The 20,171-nt window shown below is 37.9% G+C and overlaps 1 protein-coding gene and 1 pseudogene across 1 annotated transcript in view; one reads left to right on the forward strand and one right to left on the reverse strand.

Moving 5' to 3' along the window:
* LOC129769148 (cold shock domain-containing protein CG9705) overlaps positions 1-20,171 on the forward strand; it is an 87,584-nt gene that overhangs the window by 16,082 nt on the left and 51,331 nt on the right. The gene's annotated exons all lie outside the window — the stretch shown is intronic.
* On the reverse strand, positions 14,241-14,415 carry LOC129772217 (U4 spliceosomal RNA; annotated as a pseudogene).

The raw sequence follows: 20,171 nt of genomic DNA on the forward strand, positions 1-20,171 counted from the left end.
GGACCACCCCTTTATCTCAATTTGATGTAGCGAAACTGTAAGTTTGATAACAATAAATGAAATTAATTGCATTTTATTTTTTGCATGTTGTGTGGGGTGACATGGACACGTTTCTGTGGGGTGAATTGGTCCTACAGATTTGAGACTTTTTTTTGGTCTAATTGATTCCAGATGCCGCTGAATTACAAAAAGAGGATGGACAGACAACGTTGGAAGAAGGAGGAGCTTGAAAGAGCAACGCAGGCCATCGAGAACGGATTTTCTTTGACCAAGCATCAACAGTGTTTGAAAATGCTCGACCAACAGTGAAAAGATTCATGCAGAAGTCGAGATGGTCTCAATCCAACTTTTCTGGTCTGGTATCTGGCCAAGACACCTCATATCGATCCCAAAACATTGTTACTGATTGTAACATTATCCCAAAATACTTTACATAGACATAAGTATGTTTTTTTTTATGAAACACACACTGGACCAAATCACCCCACAGACGGTCCAAATCACCACACATCAATTTTTAATGTCCAAAAATCATCTCTTTTATTTTATGATATATTTGGTAGATTGAAGCTTTATATAATGATTAAACATTATTCATTGAGAGAAAACAAAGTGTAGCTCAGTATACAATGTGACATTTTTAATTTAGACCGTATTGGTTTGGAAATATTAGGCGATTTGCTTAGGGAGTCCAAATTCCCCCCTTTTCCCCTACGTGGTTTGAATCGTGAGGCGTAAAAAAAAGAGGGGGGATGTGTGCTCACTCATTTCATCAGTGGGCTGAACCAATTTGGACCTCTAATGCGATATATATATATATATATATATATATATATATATATATATATATATATATATATATATATATATATATATATATATATATATATATATATATATATATATATATATATATATAAACATCATGTTTTGTGAAATCTGTTATCCATTTGCCATGGTAACCACTTCAAGTAAACGATGCTGCGAATCGTTGAAATTAGCACGGGCCGAATATGATAGGGATTCTTGAAACGACGAAAAGGAAATGCTTGAAGAGCTGAGAGAGCGTGTCATGTTGTTATTTTGGTTCGAATCCTTACGAGTGTAATCCTCACCTAATCATCGTGACATGCCGCCAGCAGAGAGTTACATTGGAAATTCAACGTGTTTCCTCCTCTCAATCGCTGAATTCGTCGTCATTCACACGTGCTTGCTCTGTCGATGGCGATGTGTGTTGGCGTATAAAATTATACTTCAAACAAAATTCCTATTGTCCTATTCGTCGACACAGTTGACCTACATCGTGTAATTTCGTTTTTTGACTATTTGCGCAATGATCCATCATTTTGACGGAGAGTGTTATTAACAAGTTTGTTTACAGAATAATCTGCTGGCTGGATGTTTCCCAGCAGCATTAACGACACAAACAATAACAAGTGATGGAGTGGTGAATCCTTCTTCGGAAGTAATTCATGCGAAGCTTTACTGTTTCCAATCTCTCCATGGTGAATAAACCATGCATTGCTTCCTCTACGTTTGACCTCTATATGGACGGACAGGTTGAGAACCAACACCACAATCGGTTCGTCTGTCTGGCTAGCTGAGAGTAATCTCGATTCGATATCGATTATTCCCTCGAGACCGACCCCGCTTACGCCGAATGTGGCCCTGGCAACTTTGTTAGTGGAAGCGAAATTGGAAATTCGTTTGCCAATTCGATAGAATACACAACGCTGTTGATTTATGTACATACGCCACGGGAGAAGGCGTTTGGCAGCTACCGGTTTACTGCACTGCTCGACAGTGCGGGATGGAGGCCAACCAACAATTGTTCGGTTAGTTAGTTTATAAATGTAACCAAGAGATCGTCGATTGCACGTAAAGTTAAAATTTCGTCTAAAAATGTTTCGTACCCTTCGTGCGAGCTTACTCAACCTTGTCATCACTTTTGTCATTTCCTTTTTATAAATTTAAACGATGTTCACATCGATAAAACTGTTCACCTGAGAACGTGAATGTGATGTTGTATCGTAGAAAATGCACTGCACAGAAGCCTTCATTCATTTTTTACTCAGTATAGTCTCAATCTTTCCATGATGATAGTATTGGGTACATTAATTGCTCAGCGGTTTCTCGGGCAAAATAGTTAGCAATTATGTACATTGCTTGGATTGTAGGGGGGGTTTTAGAATCACAGAACTTATTGAAATAAAAAGTCACAGGAGGGTTGTGTCCGAGACACGACCGCATAGTTGACGTAGGAATCCGTTAGGCTATCTGTTAATATTGGATATGTTTGAAGAATTATATCGTTAAACTCGTTACATTTTTAAATAATGATTTGGTGACCATGAGAATTTGTTTGGTAGTTGGTAGTTGGGTAGAGAAAACGCGATTGAAATTGCGAGCAAGTCAAATACATTGGCTAATCGGAAGAAAGTCGAAATTAAAACTAGAGTTCAAACTACTATACAAATCCATGCTGAAACCTACTTGACATTATGGCTGCCAACTTTGGCAAACAGCTTCAGCAAGTAATATCGAAATCATCGAAAGAGTACAAAACAAGCTGCTAAGACAAATTACTGGCGCCCCTTGGTACATCCGCAATAGTGTCATACATCGTGACTTAGGGATGGCGACGGTTAAAGAAGAACTTCATAAAACGAGGAGGAAATATGCGGAAAAGGTGAAGAATCATCCAAATCCAATAGCAAGGCGACTCGGTCAACCTATGGTAACACGTCTGAAGAAAAAAAACTTAACTATTTGAACGTGGTCAAACGTTAGTGTTGTGCTCCAGCACACATGTGAAATTTTAACTGTAAGAATTTATAACAAACGTAATACTTTATTAAACTAAATGCTTAACCAAATATTGTTATTACCACATCATGGAAGATTCAATAAATGTATGTATGAAAGAAAAAGTTGGGTATTGTTTGTTCACTCCACCAGTGTTTACCGAGTGATGATGACAGAAGTATGGTAAACAGTCGTTGGGTGGTGTATATCGGATAGAAGATGTCGAAGTGGAATGAGATATGATGATAACCGCCCTCTGTGACCCTAGACGAAATGCCTCCTGTGTTATGTATGGATGAAATAAAGAAAATTGCTTACCAATGTTATATGGTCGGTGTTAAGTCAAAGGGGACCAAGTCACAAAATTGAAAATTTCGAATTGTTGAATATATTTGGTTTTGCATTATGTAAGCTACATACCATATTTATCAGATTTGGAAAATCTCGCATACAGCAGGAATAACGGATCGAAATTGTTATGATTGATCAACGAAAATCACGCATAGTATGCAGTCAGAGCGGACCATGTACCATTTACCATGGCGAAATGGCTCTATATCATGTGCAGACAGAGTGGACCATGTGACAACAATTTAAAAATTTCCAAGCGCCGAATTCAAACCGAAAAAACTTTTTATTGAAGCTTCTAGGTACCTTGTCGAAATGTGCTTGAACCCGTTAGTGTAAGATGTGCACATTCTAAGTATATTAAAAAATAAACTTGTTCTACTCCGACTGAACGGATCAGGAAAAAATGCTGCTCTTCAGTGTGAATGATCGAAAAATGTACTATTTCTGAATGTGATTTAGGCTGTAGCGATGACAATGAATTAAAATTTGACGATTCTATTGACGAATACTGTCTAAGATGATTGAAAATGGGAAGTTTATGCTTAACATGTTTGCCATGCAATTATTATTTTTTTTTTTTTTAACTGTATTATAGTGACTTTCAACTCATTTGGCTGGTTCGTCACTTTTACTTCCATTTTTGGAAGAATGTGCAATTAGATTCATGCCAACAGTAGATGGCAGAGAATATTATGCCGAACGCAGACAAATGTTTATCCAGTTCCAAACTCACAATCCTTCTCGCTCTAATTTTCATGATGTTTTCTACAACTATCATGCGTCAAAGTATTGCCAGAGAGTAAATAACATTTCTAAGAACAATATTGAACAAAAAAAATTAAATGCTTTGAAAATTGCAGAGCATTAAACTTTATGTTCGTTTGTCTCGAAATCATAAAAATGTTACATGGTCCGGTCTGACTTAACACCGACCATATAAGATCATTCTGAATACCGAACACAATTATCAATTTTTCTCATCAGTAAAAACATGTTACTTTAATATAGAGAAAACATATATGAAACATATTATTTTAGTTTTACTTTCTGAGCGTTTATTCAACCCAATGCGAATTTTTAGTGTACTAACAACACCTAATACCATATGTAGAGCATATGGGAAATCACTTTCTCGAATATTTCTTCACTTTTCTAATTTTTTCTCGCTGCATGAACTTTCCTTGGGTGAAAATGAACACAACAAAACAGACAGCTCAACCCGAACGACCCGTTCTCGAGCGGGAACACACTTTGGTTTTTATTTATGAAAATTGAAATAAATCTTTTCATATATCAAGTCATTTTTAACACAACTGCTACCATATACAATTTTACAATTACACTTGTGCTCAATTTTTCACAATACACGATCGATCATTGATATGAAATTTCACGAACATTGAAGTTCCAAATTCAAATTTTATTTGCTAGAATTAATCGAACCACTAACCCTACTTGCAATATAAAAATTCCCTAGACTTGCATATATTTGCAATGCCGATTTCCCTCGGGCATCTTGGTTTTGATGTCTCTGTTAGAGAACACATTTCGGTAGGAACAAAAGCTCCCCCTACTTTCATGTATTTGCAATTTCGATTTCCCTCGGGCATCGTGGTTTTGATGTCTCTGTTAGGGAACCGCCGCATGTGTCGTCAATTTCGACCAATTAGAAGTGGATTTTTCCGTTAGATTAGGAGCTGAGATTTTTCAATTGTTCGATAGTTAGTTTCATGACATATAATTTTTTATTCAAAATAAAAAATTGTTATGGAGTTCCGAAATCGATTGACGCAAAAATTTCATCAATCCATCATGAAATGACTGAGCAATAAGCGTTTGAAATTCGACAATTTTTATGATGTGCTCGATTTTCGATTTTCAATTTGTACCCCAATATGTTCCCGAAAGACGTAATCCTACGTCAAAATACGACTTCACTGCGTCAAAATACGGCAGTGAAAACGGTAAACACATGCTACGTTTTGAGAAATATGTGTCTTCAATTCCTTTTCTATATTTACCTTAGCAGTTCGAAGAAGCTATCTTTCTCTATCTAAAATATTGCGTTTGACCACGCCTAATATAATTATAGCAAAACCTATGTACATAGGAAACTTTTGGAGCAATAAAACCAACGAGTGGCACGTTGGCCGCCAGATTCTCTGACAGATTGTATCAAAATCCGAACACACCCTAGAACACCAAAAACGTAAGACCACGTCTTTCGACAGTTTATTAGAGGTGCAATGAATCTTAAGAAGGAATTCCCGCTCTACGCGCACTGGCAAACGATGTTTACTCAACAATTTCTCAAACGAGAAATGAGTGTTGTGAGAAAGGACGAGCGAACGCAAAAATTATGTAGACTGATTTGATGCAACGGATATTTTGAATACAAATCATATCACAATACAAGCAATGTATTATGTATTATACAACTTTTGTGTGATTGCTTCTTTTGCTGAATATTGTGCCTCCAACGTAACGCTCTGATTCAGATGCAACTAAAAACAAATGATCACTAAATCAACGATAGTCCTACGTCACCCTTGCGGTTATACCACAGATATAACCCACTTCCTGTTTTTTTTCTTATAAAATCTTCTATTTGTAAGGGTCAATCGCAATTGGTTTCAATCGAAAGATAATGCTTTAACCTGTAATGTAGAATAACGACTTTTATTGAGAGTGCATAATCACGTTTTGATGTAGGACTAAGCCTTCATTTCTATTCCGGGGTGTAAAATCAAAGTTTCGAAAACGAAAGCGTTACGCCAGAGACCGAGATTTCGAGCGTTAATAGCTCCTAAACAACCGCACGAAATGGTATGATAGACACTTCATTCGAAACATAAAATGTCTACGCGTTATATACTTGTTACTTTTTCATCCAAAAACTTGTTTCAATAGCCTTAAAATTGCTTTCAAATATAGGCTATTACCAATTGGTATATAAGCGAGCGCCGCTCGGAAATCCACATAGTTATTATTGAACAGCGATTGGAGCATGTTGTCGCTGTTGTGTTGAAGCTAACTTCGTTTATCATGAAAGTGCTGATGAACGGTGTCACCAAGAGCCTGTTTGTGCACCTTAGGCCAGAAGAGAATCCATCAGCAGGAAAGTGATGCCACAAACGGTTCCACTTGAGACTTCGGAGCAGCCGCCGCACACACAAATACACGCGCGGAACTATTTTTGTTTGGTTGCCATCCAGCGTCGAGAAGATTCTGGAAAGATGTTATCGTTGCTGGAAAGTAATCTGCCAGCTCCCCTGGGAATTGAACAAAACGTTCAAGCGAAAGAGTTTATTTTAATGTTTTCTAACCATATAACATTGCGAACAAATACATTTGCTTTTGTGATTTTCCAATCAAGTGTAATATGATTACTTGAGATGCTACACATAGTGCATCTCGCTTATAGTCAGGGCCCTAAGGCAATAAAACTCCCACGAGGGTGCCGGGTAACGCGACCATAAAGTGTCATTCGATACCGAAACCTCTTACTGGGGCAAGGGTCTATTTATTATTAATGTTTGCATTACTCGAAGTGCGTTTGTGGAGTCGTGCGTTTGTTTTCTTTCCGCTTTGCCGTTAGCTTGACTTTCGACAATTTATTAGAGGTGCAATGAATCTTAAGAAGGAATTCCCGCTCTACGCGCACTGGCAAACGATGTTTACTCAACAATTTCTCAAACGAGAAATGAGTGTTGTGAGAAAGGACGAGCGAACGCAAAAATTATGTAGACTGATTTGATGCAACAGATATTTTGAATACAAATCATGTCACAATACAAGCAATGTATTATGTATTATAAAACTTTTGTGTGATTGCTTCTTTTGCTGAATATTGTGCCTCCAACGTTAGTTGCATCTGATTCAGATGCAACTAAAAACAAATGATCACTAAATCAACGATAGTCCTACGTCACCCTTGCGGTTATACCACAGATATAACCCACTTCCGGTTTTTTTCTTACAAAATCTTCTATTTGTAAGGGTCAATCGCAAAAGCTTTGCAGGCCGCTAATTTAGTTTTGATTACATTATTTAATCTTAAGTCTATGCTTAGAAAGATTCGACCAATTATTCGCGGTTTACTCGTGGTTAGGGAGGGCAACAATTTTGTGGGACTGGTCAGTGTTTAGGATATGGAAATTGGCTAACCATGTCTCAACCGAGAGTTGCGACACAATGTTTCCCTTCTCTACTTTTCTTATTTCTTTTGGATAGAATGATATACACAGTACATAGCTACGATTGTTTCCGCAGTGGTAGTGATGTATTCAAATTGTACGTAGGGCGTTTAAAAAATCCATGCAAAAATAAAAACTATTTGCATGTTTGGGGTAAACCTATTTTTCAACATAGCCTCCGTTTAGACTTCGTCCAATCCTGCTCTAGTTTGTTGATCCCTTGATAGGTTTTGTTCAAGTCTGAAGCGTAGCCTATCGTTTCTACAATCACCTTCTCGTTTGAATAACATCGTTTTCCCACCAGTCATTTCTTCAAATTGGGGATCAAATAGTACTATCGAGGGGCCAAGTCTGAAGAATAGGGAGGATGTGAAACTTGTTGAAACCCTATTATTAATAATTTTGTGACTGTAGTTTTTGTAGTCCCAGTTATTTGAGACATCTTTGTAGAACAAAGTTTCTTTCTATCTCTTAAAATAACCAATATAGCGCTTTTTTTCTAGGTTGCGATGCAGTACATGTCAATGTCTCAACTTCACTCAAAGTTATTGATATTTCTTCCCAAAAAATACGCTCTCTTCGATTGCTTGTCATTCTTTCTGGGGCAAATATAAACAAAGTTTATTGGTGACATTTTCAACAGGGCATTTCATTATTTCATCGACAGTTTTGGTCACACTATTTTTGATAACATAAAAATGAGTGCTCTATCATATGTAACAACTTTGTCGAAGACAGTTTTTGTCTAAAGAATAAATATCTGCCATAAAGTTATTTTTCAACTAAATTGCATTAGGACAACCATGAACAAAACGGTTTTTTTACTCTGACTTTTATATTTCAAATCCTACATCAAAATTGTCTTCGTACGACTTTTAGAGCTTATCAGTACCAATATTTTGCGATGCAGAATTTTTCAATATCTTAATCCTGCTCAAAGTTATTGATGGGGTTTCACCCAAAAACTCATGGTTTCAATTTTAATTTACTCTAAACTGACCAGACGTCCCGCGTTACGCTGGACAATCCCGCATTTCAACAAAATGTCCCGCGAAACGTTCTGCATTTGGCAAAAGAAACGAAAATGTCCCGCGATATCAATATATTTCAACATCACAATTTGATTATGTTGATTTTCTTAAATGGATGAACCTCAAAAAAACTTTTATTTGGCAGACTGTTCAAGAGCGCTTCTAATGCATCCAAAGATTAATACGTTGAGCTGGTTTCATCGCACCGACATTGTGCTTTTTGTTTAGAGAGTGTCAAATGGAAGCGACAGCAACAAAATTGGAAAATGATTTTTATAAAAGTCCCCTATTGATCCGCAGGGACCAACTTGAGTCAAACGAAAAGTTCATTTTTGGTCCCCTATCTCGGCCAGGGCTTAACGTTTTAAATAAGCCGGAAGAACTAGTGTATACTCGACAGGAAGAGACAGAGTTGTTTGATGAAGTATCGTAAATGAAGCACTGGGCGGTCTTACGGAAGTTGGCCGGAACCTGAACCATGGCCGATGAAAAGATGTATATCGGCGTGTTGTTTTACCTTTTCGTGGCTTTGGTGGTCGTCTGTCTCTCTATTTTGGCCATTCGCTCAAAAGATTTCTATCGGGCGCAGCTGGGGAATGTTTGGAAGGTTGGTGGTCTTCGCGACAATGTTTATCTCCAGCCAATCCATCCTCCAGTGATCTTTTGACATAATGGGTCGATCCCAGGTTTGGCATAAAGACCACATCACTATCCCAACTTCGGCAAGCACTTCGTACTATATATCTCCCCGTTCACCATATGACTCGAAAGAAGGGCGGCTTGGACATTCCCTTCACGTTTGTCAGAGAAGGACGTTCTTCGAGAACTTGATGTCATCGCTTACCTAGGGAACGTAAAGTACCTGGTCACCTGTCATTCGTCGAATCCTAGCATCAAGTACGTTTCGTCTTTCATTATGAGTACGAAAAGAAGTTTTTCACTTCTTTCGCAGGAAAGAAGTTTTTCACCAGCACCTCAAGCTACTCCTTCTGGGTGATTGCCCGCTGCTCAGATACGGCCGGTCTCGTCTGACACTTCCGCATAAAAATGTTCATTTTGGCCAGATATTTCTCCACCTTTTGGCCGGTTGCTTCGATCTCCCGGCTCAAAGAGATGATATTGTAAATACCAGATCGGCTACATCTGGCGGACACAAAGTGCCGCAGGATGTCCAACTCCTTCGCTGTGGGGTGGAGCTTGCAGTATGGAAAAATCATCAAGTTGCTTGACAGTGTTGCTGCTGCGAATCAACAGCCTTGAATCATTTTTGTTGTAGACTTAATAAACGTAAGATTTTAAGAAAATTTGTTCCTATAAATTATCTTTCATTGCCATCGGAAATTAGTTCATTTTTTGGAATTTATACGTTAACACCAAAATCGATGAAAAATAAATTGGAATTTTCGAGCATTCCATTCGGTAATTTGAATAAAATTGTATAATTTGAATCGTGCTTGCCAGGCGTAAATGCTCTAAGCGAGTGATTTTCGGGCGTAAACAAAATCTAAACCACCAAAAAATCACAACTGAGTGCCGATACTCAGAAATAAATAATACTGATCAGTTTAGACTCGTTAAACTATTGTTTCTGTTCACATAACGTATATACATAACGTTTTGTTTTTTGTGTCCCGCGTTAGACCTCTGACCATCTGGTCACTTTAATTTACTCAAATACAAAAAATATCATATCTTCGTAAATCACATATTATATAGAGTGAAATTTGTTCCAATTTCCGTCAACAAACATTTTTTATGTTTGCCCCAGAAAGAATGGTAAGCAATTGAAGAGAGCGTATTTTTTGGGAAGAAATATCAATAACTTTGAGTGAAGTTGAGATATTGACAAGTTCTACATCGAAAAATGTTTGTATCAGTATGTTCTAAAAATCTTTCGAGGACAGTTTGTATGTAGAATTTGAAATATAAAAGTTAGAGTAAAGAAACCGTTTTTTTCATGGTGACCCTAACGCAACTTAGAAAAAAAGGCGCTATATTGGTTATTTCAAGAGATAGAAAAAAACTTTGTTCTACAAAGATGTCTAACATAAATGGGACTACAACATTGTTGAACTATGTTTACCTCTATCTATAAAGATAAGAAAGTTATATTTTTTATTATCATATGTAACAACTTTGACGAAGACAGTTTTTGTCTAGAGAATAACCGTCGAGCTCTAAATGCTAATTTCCACTTAAATGCATCTCCTAGACCATTGTGCATTGTGATAGATGCATAGAAATATTTCCGGCGCTTCTCTAGTGTACATCAAAGACATCATTACACAGCAATTGCACCGGGTAAGAGTATAAAAGTTATTTAATTTGGGATTTCTGTTCGTTGATCCGGTTGTTTTCTCAGCCACCTGATTGAGTGGCCACTATATGAAGAAGTGCAGAGATCAACACAGTTTTCCAACAACATTCGAACAACTGCGGGATCACTTGAAGCCATTTCGGAAGGTATTTTTTTTAAGAACGGTCATACATTTTGTCACATCGATTCGTGTGTTAACGGTTAGGCCCTTCTTGAAAAACAGATTCGCTTATTTCACGATCACACAGCATAACCTTTGCCGGAGTCTTTCGTGTCGAAAATTATTATGCCAGAACAATCAAACAGAGTTTACACAGACGAAGTTCCCAGGCTATGTTACAAGGATGGTAAGAAGTTACCTTACGATGGTCATTTAGAATCCATTTCGCAAGTTCTTGCTCAGAGATGAAATCAGTTCCATTCTATACCAGTTCCAGTCAAAAAGTTTATCGGAAAAGTTGTTCAATTTTGTTTCTTTATAAGATAATATCTCAAATGATAAACAGACGATTTGAATAAAATAATTCAGAAGTCCCCTCATAATTTTGCAGTTCTTACATATGTCAAAAAACGGTTTGTTTTATTCCCTTCAATCATCCTTGTGGTAGCCCTTGGAGCCAGTCGAATTGCTTCTGCACATCTTTTTCTGTAAGCAACGAAAGAGATGAACGCGCATTTCAGGACAATTATTTAGAGAAGTAACAGGGAAACCTGTTCGCTTATTTAACCTTATAACGTAATGGAGTTCACAAGCACATCAATGTAATTAGCAAAAAGCTCCAGGTTTACGCAACTTTGCCAATTAAGTCGAGAAATAAAATCACTTTTGCACTGCTCGTGATTAATGACTTTGCAGAATTAGTAATGAGGTTGAGCTTGGGTGAGCAATTTTGGTTGATACAGAGCAAGAAGGTTGATTAAAATTACAGTAAATTCAATGTTGGAGAAGTTGAGAAGTGCTCCCGTGGCCGAGTGGTTAGCGTCAAACCTAACATGCCGGGGGTTCGGGTTCGATTCCCGTTCTGGTCGGGGAAATTTTTCTTCAAAGAAATTTCCTCTGACTTGCACTGGGGTCACGCGTATTCTAGAGCTTGCCACTCAGAATGCATTCAAGGCGTGTTATTTGGCATAGAAATCTCAACTAAGTACTAATGAAAATGACGCAAGTAATGCTACGTTGAGACGGCGGAGTTCCTCTAGGAACGTTAGTGCCATATAAGAAGAAGAAGAAGAAGAAGTTGAGAAACGAACTGTCTGGTATGATCTCGTTATAGAAAATTGTAATGACTAGTGAATATAACAATTTGAAGTTTACGTTCGCCTGTTCAGAACACGTAATTCACGCTGCATCGGTGGGTTATTTGTGGATTAGAGAAGGTGACTGCACAGCAATCACAATATTACACGCTCCACCAGCTTCAAATGCTTTGACACGCCTTTCCCACGTAGCTGGTCACAGTAGATAACGATGATGACACACACGGAAGCAGCTCTACTATCGGAAAAAAAAAGTTTACAACAAGTCTACCGAGACCCATCGATTTGATCTAGACTGACATTTCTCCTCCGAGCTGGTGCCAAAACACATTTTATAATAATGACTATTGATGTCATTTCGTTCCATGCGAATGGCCACGTGCCGTTTCGGGACGCGCTCTGGCGTCATCGTTTCTTGCTTAAAAATTAAGCCTCAGTCTGACGAGAATAGCGTCACGACAAAAACGCTGGTCGTTATGTTCATGTTTCCCCGCGTTTAGGAGCCAAGTAGAAATTGCATCCTCTTTTTTATTCGTAGAACGATATGCCACTGAAGTTATCTGTCGCTGTTGGGGTTATGTCTGGGATTATATCTCATTATCTCACAACTAGGTTATAACGAGAACAGAACAACAAACATTCCCCGGCTTCTATCTTTTTGGCCGTCGAATCGATTTTGGCTTGCTTCGCAAATGGCACTGTTTCAAATAAACACCGTTTACCCATCTGCAATGTTTCTCCGTCTCTCAATTTACTCAAACTCGGTGAACCTACATTTGCTTACTTCACCTTCGGAGTTGTGCAATAATTCCACTGGAAAAAAAATCACGACTGCAGAATAACAACGTTTATGGAGTCCCGAATCAATTAGCAACTTTCACGACTTCCTCGTTCCGGAAAATTGAAAGTATTTTCATCTGCGAGAAACCCAAACCACACACTCGCACGAATTCAACGCTTCCATCAAAGGCAAACGATAAACTTCACGTGGCACCATGGTAATCAAGCTTGTAAAATGAAATTTCAAACAGGTACACACCCACACCGGTGGTGTACATACCGCGTCTCATTCTCAAGGCCTGCGTTACACGCAGAGACTATGAGTAGCCGGAAAACTCCGAGCACCGAGAAAGTTCAAATTACCCACGTCACACTCCACTGCAGTACAAGTCGAGTTATAAATTTGGACAAATCCAATAAGAGTCAGCCAAGCATTAACGGAGATTGAATTCTAGTCTGTTGAGTCACTTGGAATGTTGTGCTCAGTGCTCAATCGGAGTGTATATATGAGCGAATCGGATTAACGGCGCCAGGTTTGGGGCTCTATTTCTGGCAGACGGTATTTCGACCGAAAGAAATATTTTTCACAACTCTCTCGATCGAGTGATGGATTCCAGGGTTTTTTCATCGACTCTTTGATATAATTGCGACGGAGGTGCTTTATATTAATTTATTTCGTTCGGTGATTTATTTCAATGCTGCTTTCAAGGGGAAAATTATCTCGATAGCCATTATGCTTGCATTTATCTGGACAGACAATTTTTGGGAGTTTGCGACTTGAATTCTTACTTATCACTTTCATTTTATTCTTCAATAAAAAGCCACGAAAATACATTAGGGGTAGTGGGGGCAAAGTGGTCAGCGAGGATAAAGAAGTCACCTGCTTGTTTGGTGAGCCATCCCATGTCAAACCGTTATGGTTCTCAGATTTCCGTGAAAAGTGGAAATATTTTTTTTAAATTTTTTTCCCAAGAATGTCCTTTTTCGAAAAATTCATAACTTTTGATTTTAGATGATCGGCATATCGAATAAACCCAATGAGCTAGTCTTCTCAAAATACTAAACTTGCGAAAGAATTGGATTTTGGTTTCGTAATTATTGATTGTCTTTGTTTTTTAAACGATTTTATTTAGCTTGGTCTGTTTGTTAATTTGTAACATGTCTGTTTGTATGTGGCGTTCTCTCACGTTGATAAAAATTTGACCCCTTTCCTGTTGACCTTTTGATCTGAAATTTGGAACACACCTTCATCTATGCAGCCGTTATAAAACTGCGTACTCCATGATTTTGAAAATCCAAGATGGCGGCCGCTACAAAAAGATGGATTACATATTTTCTCAAAATCCCATCAATATGGATTTTAAATGAAAGGGTTTGACTGGTGGAACACAGTTATTCATGAAAAATGGAAATCCAAAATGGCCATCATCACAAAATGGCGATATATTTTTTTCAAACCCTCATCAATATAGATTTGAAATGAAAGGGCTGGACTAGTAGAACACAATTATTTGATAAAAATTCAAACCCAAAACTATGGATGAGTTATATCTATGATATAACCGCAAGGTTGACGTAGGACTGCCTTTGGATTAGTGATCATTTGTGTTTCTTCAGTCAGCAATAATCGCACCTCGGATGTTCCTCATTGGGTACGATATCGTCGCTGCGCAGAGCTATCTTTTGTGTGTGTATCGATTAAATTATTGGTTAACACGTTGACTACCACGTCAGTCACCGGTGACTGACACCGATTTTCGCTCAGACTGCATCAGTTAACGGAGATTGACAGTATAACATATGATAATAAAGGTAACTAATATAAGCTTATAAGCTTGAAAACATTCCCTTCCGAAAAAAATATCATCCACTATGATAAGAAACGATGGTCCTAAACGTTTGTGATACGTGAGAGCTCAAAAAAATAACCGAAATCGGAAAGGTGATCGAAGACGAAAAGGATTAAAAACGCGCTTTATTTCAAGGAATTCAATTGGTATACTGTCCTTATTTCATTTTTGGTTGGTTTTTATACCACATTTGAACAATTGCTTCAGCAGTTGATATGTGATGAAGAGATAAAAAATAATCCTTTGTCAACTGAAGAATTCAATATGCAAATAGTTTGGTGACAATCAATTATGCTGTTTGGAGCGCGTGTTATAGGGATGTCCTTGCTTTTTGCGCCAACATCTAATTTGCAATGCCAATTTCCCCAGGCTCCATGGTTTTGAAGTCTGTGTTAGGGAAACATCCATTCATTCCAGCGATCGTACCTCAATCGTTGCGCAATCATAAGTGAGTGGATTTCTTCTTCTTCTCATTATTGAATTAAAGGGGCTTCAAACTTAAACTAGTCTTCAAAAAGACCCTTGGGAAACTTTCCTACTCCTTCACCTCCATTGCCTTGAGAACGGCACTCGATCTCTCGCCGTCCATCTCGCCCAGCAACGGTGTTGTCCAGTCGGTGTCCTCACGAAGAATGGAGCGAATTTCCGAGCGGCACACCTCAGAATAGAAACGAAAGAGGTAGTCCTACGTCAAAAAAGTATCCAAAAACTGAATATTCACTTGTCGTGTTTTGTGTCAAATATATTTGATTAGTACACGCTGATCAAACTTTGTCTGTCAAAAAGCGTTAAATATTTGGCTTCAAACGGTTTCAGACAACCAAACAGTTGTGATATTCAAAAAAACGAAATGAAAGAAATACACAACGTAGGAAATACTTTTTAGAAGTGAAATTTCACAACATGTTACGGTTTACGATTTGGTCCAGTCAGTTGTGAGTCACAGGGTGTTAAAAATGTAAGTTAACAAAGAAAATTCGGTACATTTTACAACTCCTCGTTGAAAAAGACGAATGTTCGGGCGGTTAACCAACACGCCGGACAAATGCGTTGCTTGCAAAAAAAATAAAACGGTTTAACCTCAATTTCTGAAGAATAAAATTTGTCTATATTTTTCTTTTCTATCGGGTTCTCGGATACACTTTCACGTTTCGACGTGTTCTCTTCGCGTTCGGGTTTGATCTAATGCGCTGCAAATGATGTTGCTGCTGTTGTTTTTGTTGCTCTTTTTTCTGCTTCGGTTGTCGTTTGTCCTCGAATTGAAATATCGTGAATGTGTGCGTGTCGCGCACTGTATATTCGTGGCCTCCTATGGGCGTGGCTGGCAGCACGAATCTAATACTTTCGTTAAGGACGGAACAACGAAAATTCAAGTCATGTGGCTGAAATTATGAATAAATGGTGTTTATGGTCCCGCTACGATAATTCCGTTAATCACAGAAATGTACGAAGTTCATCGGAATGTACAGCTATTTGAATAACCCAGAAACGAACGTTGCTCAAAAACTCGTATGAAGCCACTTGAATTAGACTACGAAAAGAAGTTCGATCGTTGTCGAAACATGAAACACAATGTGATCATTATATAACAAACAATTTTTATTATTAATGAAATACTTTTTCTCATTCCTCCAAAACCAACGAAATACTTCGTTTCTCCCAAAAACTACAAAATAGGCAAAAATTATTTGTTCAACAACCTGGTATTTTTTCACTACCTTTTCGAACATCATACACTCTGTCAAACTTCTATAAGACCAGGTGATGATCTTGCTGCTTTGTGTCATTGTGAACAAACAATGCTGCAATTTATATACTAGTGTTTAAGTATTGGTGACTACCATACACTGCATGATTTTCATATGTGTGTGTACAAGCGTAAAAGCGTCTGAGCGTAAAAAGTTTTGTATTTTCCAAATGTCAAGTTTCTATAAGACCAGTTACATTTTCCGTTGTTTTAGTTGTTTTGATCAATTGAATCTGGAAAATGCCGAAGGGAAAAGTCCTCACGGAGAGAGAAGAGAGACAAATCGATTCATTTCACCAAGAAAATGTTGGTATTAGAGAAATTTCTCGTCGGATTGGACGATCCAATCAAGTAGTGCTCAATTATTTGGCGAATCCTCAAATCCGCTCCACGTAAATCGAAGCGCTCTTACCGGGATAAACGGGAAATAGATAGAACAGGTTCCAATACCACACAATCGCATGTGCAAATAAAGCAATATTTTCCATTGATAGTACGTATGAATTTTGAAGTGGTCTTATAGAAACTGGACAGCTGAAATTATCATATTTAAGCACAATAAATAAACAAACAACTCTTTTGAACGGAATTGACGTTAAATGCACTTTATTCTAAGCAGTCTGTATAAATGTATCTTGTTCAAATTCTAACTGTTCGTATTGCAACGAAATAGAATCAGGGTGGTCTTATAGAAGTTGGATAGAGTGTATATTTGTTATATATTTTTGGGCAATGCGTTTTGACCAGGGCGCTGCTAAGACGCCATCTTTTTGTCGCCAGAATAAAGCATGAAAAATACAGGGTTTTCCCTGTATTTTTCATGCTTTCATGCTGCGCTGACAACTGTTTGACATAGCTGTCAACCAAAGCGTCATATCGTTAGTTGAATGTCTGCCATTTTACAATATGGATCGTTTTAGCATCGCACAACGTGTTAATTTTGTTAAATTATACTATAAAAATGATGAAAAACCGGCAAATGTTTTTCTAGCATTAGGGACGGATTTTGGTCGTCATGGACGGCCTACAGAGCACACAATCGCTAATGTAGTGCGTAAATTCGTAAAACAAATTTACCTGTGCATCATCGTAATGTGCGTTCGGCCGAAAATATTACAGCTGTTACTGCCAGTGTGGAGGATGACCCGAATGTTTCGATTCCACGGCGTGCTCAGCAATTTGGTTTGTCAAACACATCATTGTGGCGAATTTTGCATTTGGACTTGCACCTACATCCATATAAAGTCCAACTGGTACTAAAATTAGAGCGTGGTGACCATGGAATGCGTCGGGCATACGTCGATTGGGTGAACGAACAACAGCAGCAAAATGCGGAATTTTCGCATCAAATTTTTTTCAGCGATGAGGCACATTTCGAGCTCGGTGTCTATGTGAACACCCAAAATTTCCGTATATGGGGCTCAGAAAATCCACACGTGATTGTTGAGAGGCCATTGAATCCGCCAAAAGTCACTGTTTGGTGCGCATTATGGTCTGGTGGAGTCATCGGGCCGTATTTCTTTGAAAATGAGGACGGCAAGACGGTAACTGGTGAGCGCTATGGCCGCATGTTAACCGATTTTTTTTGCCACAAATTGAAGATATGGATAGGGATGACATGTGGTTTCAGCAGGACGGCGCCACGTGCCGCACAACACGACCGAACATGGCCATACTGCGAACGAAATTTGAGGGACGCATAATTTCGCGTTTTGGTGATGCCAATTGGCCGTCCAGATCATGCGATTTGAACCCGCTAGACTTTTTTTTGTGGGGTTATGCGAAAGACCGTGTCTATGCCAACTCTCCGCAAACTCTTGAACATTTGAAAGACAACATTCGTGAAGTTATGACCGAGATACCGCCCCATATGTGCCGAAAAGTCATCGAAAATTACCTGTTCCGGATCAAGGTGTGCGAGGAAGCCCTAGGTGGACATTTGAATGATGTTGTATTTCACACATAATGGCACAAACCAAACTTTAATTAGAAATAAAAGTTTAATCGAAATTCGAATTCTAAGTGTGTTTTATTTCAATTTACATTCGGAATTTAAAGTTGGAAAACCCTGTATAATCTCAAATTGAACATAAAGTGCTTCGTGCGATCCTGCAGCAATGATTTTAATTTTAAAAAAAATAGCCTACGGATGAATATCCAAACATCGTTTCCCAAAGGAAACTATCCAACGGAATCATTGGCTGCAGACCATCGAAAATGCTGAACATATTTGCATTAATATTGACTCCTAATAATAAACAATGCGTGAGCCCTGAGCGCTAGCTTAGCTTTATGCTGCCTACGCTCAGTTTGTTTTGGTTGGAACAGGGTTGCAAGGGCCCTGGTGTGACAATCTCTTTCAATTTTTTTGGTATTATAAAAGAAAAATTATCAAAATATCAAATTCTACAAATTGTCTTTTTCGACAGTTTGAAGAACGAAAATATACACTCGTCACAAAAATTAGAGAAACAGAGTGCGAAGTCGAAATTTTTAGTTGATTTGTGAAACCCTGGAACTTCGTGATAAACCAACGAATTTTAAAGTTTCAACTTTCATAATTTCAAGCTTCATTTTAAATTTTATAATATTCAACGAATACATGTTTATTATGCTGTGTTTAGATGCAGTGGACAAAAGTATCGGGAATCAAAAAAATATTTTGTTTTGCTTTTTTAAAAGAGATATTTTTTGCCAATTGAGCCAACAATAGCAAATGCAATTAATTTTATCAATCAGCTTTCATTTGAACATTTGAAAAATAAGTTTTTTGTAGTGTTTTAGAATATCTTCTATATTGTATATAAAATAAAAAATTGTTGAGATATAAAGAGTACGAAGGCGCGATTTATTGCTAATGTACGAATTTGATAATCAGATGCTTTGTCCATGGCTGTTACACTACTGCACACCGAAGTGTTACACGTTATGGAAATGATCGCTGTCCGTAAGCTAATGAAACTAAAAATGCTTTCTCATAGAAAAAATCACGTTTCTCGACTTTTATACAATGAAGTTGAAAACATTCAACAAAATTGGTTGATTTTTAAATATGTGAAAACTTCCAATCGATTTTCTCAGCTGACCGTCCTAACTCTCGTTCCGTTGAAACACAACTGCAAATCCATTTCCAGATAATGAATTTTCTGGTGCATTGTCGATAGAAACGAGTTCGAACTTTATCGGGATATTTGTTCTCGAGCCGCGATGACATGAAGCTTTTGTCCGGATAACTGTTCTAAATCAACCTTTATATACGTTTCGTCGTTCATGAATGAGCACGATACTTCGTTAGACCTTGTTTTGGCCACCAATTTTAGCTTCATCATCCGGCTTGGTTGCTATGTTCTGCCGATTTCGATGTTGCACGAGAAGAACGGTGACCTTCTCTGGAGCGGGTTCTCCGAATGGTTTTTTTTAAATTATATTTTCTAGCAACATTTCGAGAGTCCTGTGGGTGCTCTTATTGTACCTTCCAATGCAATGGTGCTACTGGCATGACTAGTTGCTCTTCCGGCAATTTAGTACCGCACTGAAGATAAACATACAAAACATACATACAAAACATACAAAAACATGCGGATAAATTTTATACTGATAATTCTCGGTTCTTTCTTCCCGCTAACTTCAGTGTCAACAAAAATTAAATCTAATGAATATGTAGAACAGATTTTTGTTTTGTTTCGGAGCAACGTGTTAAGAATTGAATTTTCAACAATTTACACAAAACAAATTGAAACTTAGTTTGCTGTTTATAAATTCTCCCCTAGTAAACATATTGTCTACACACCTGAAGTCGGGAAAAGAAATTGGGTATGTTTTTAAAGCGCCGACATT

This window comes from Toxorhynchites rutilus, chromosome 2 (genome assembly GCF_029784135.1).
Source record: "Toxorhynchites rutilus septentrionalis strain SRP chromosome 2, ASM2978413v1, whole genome shotgun sequence".
NCBI classification, from domain to species: domain Eukaryota; kingdom Metazoa; phylum Arthropoda; class Insecta; order Diptera; family Culicidae; genus Toxorhynchites; species Toxorhynchites rutilus.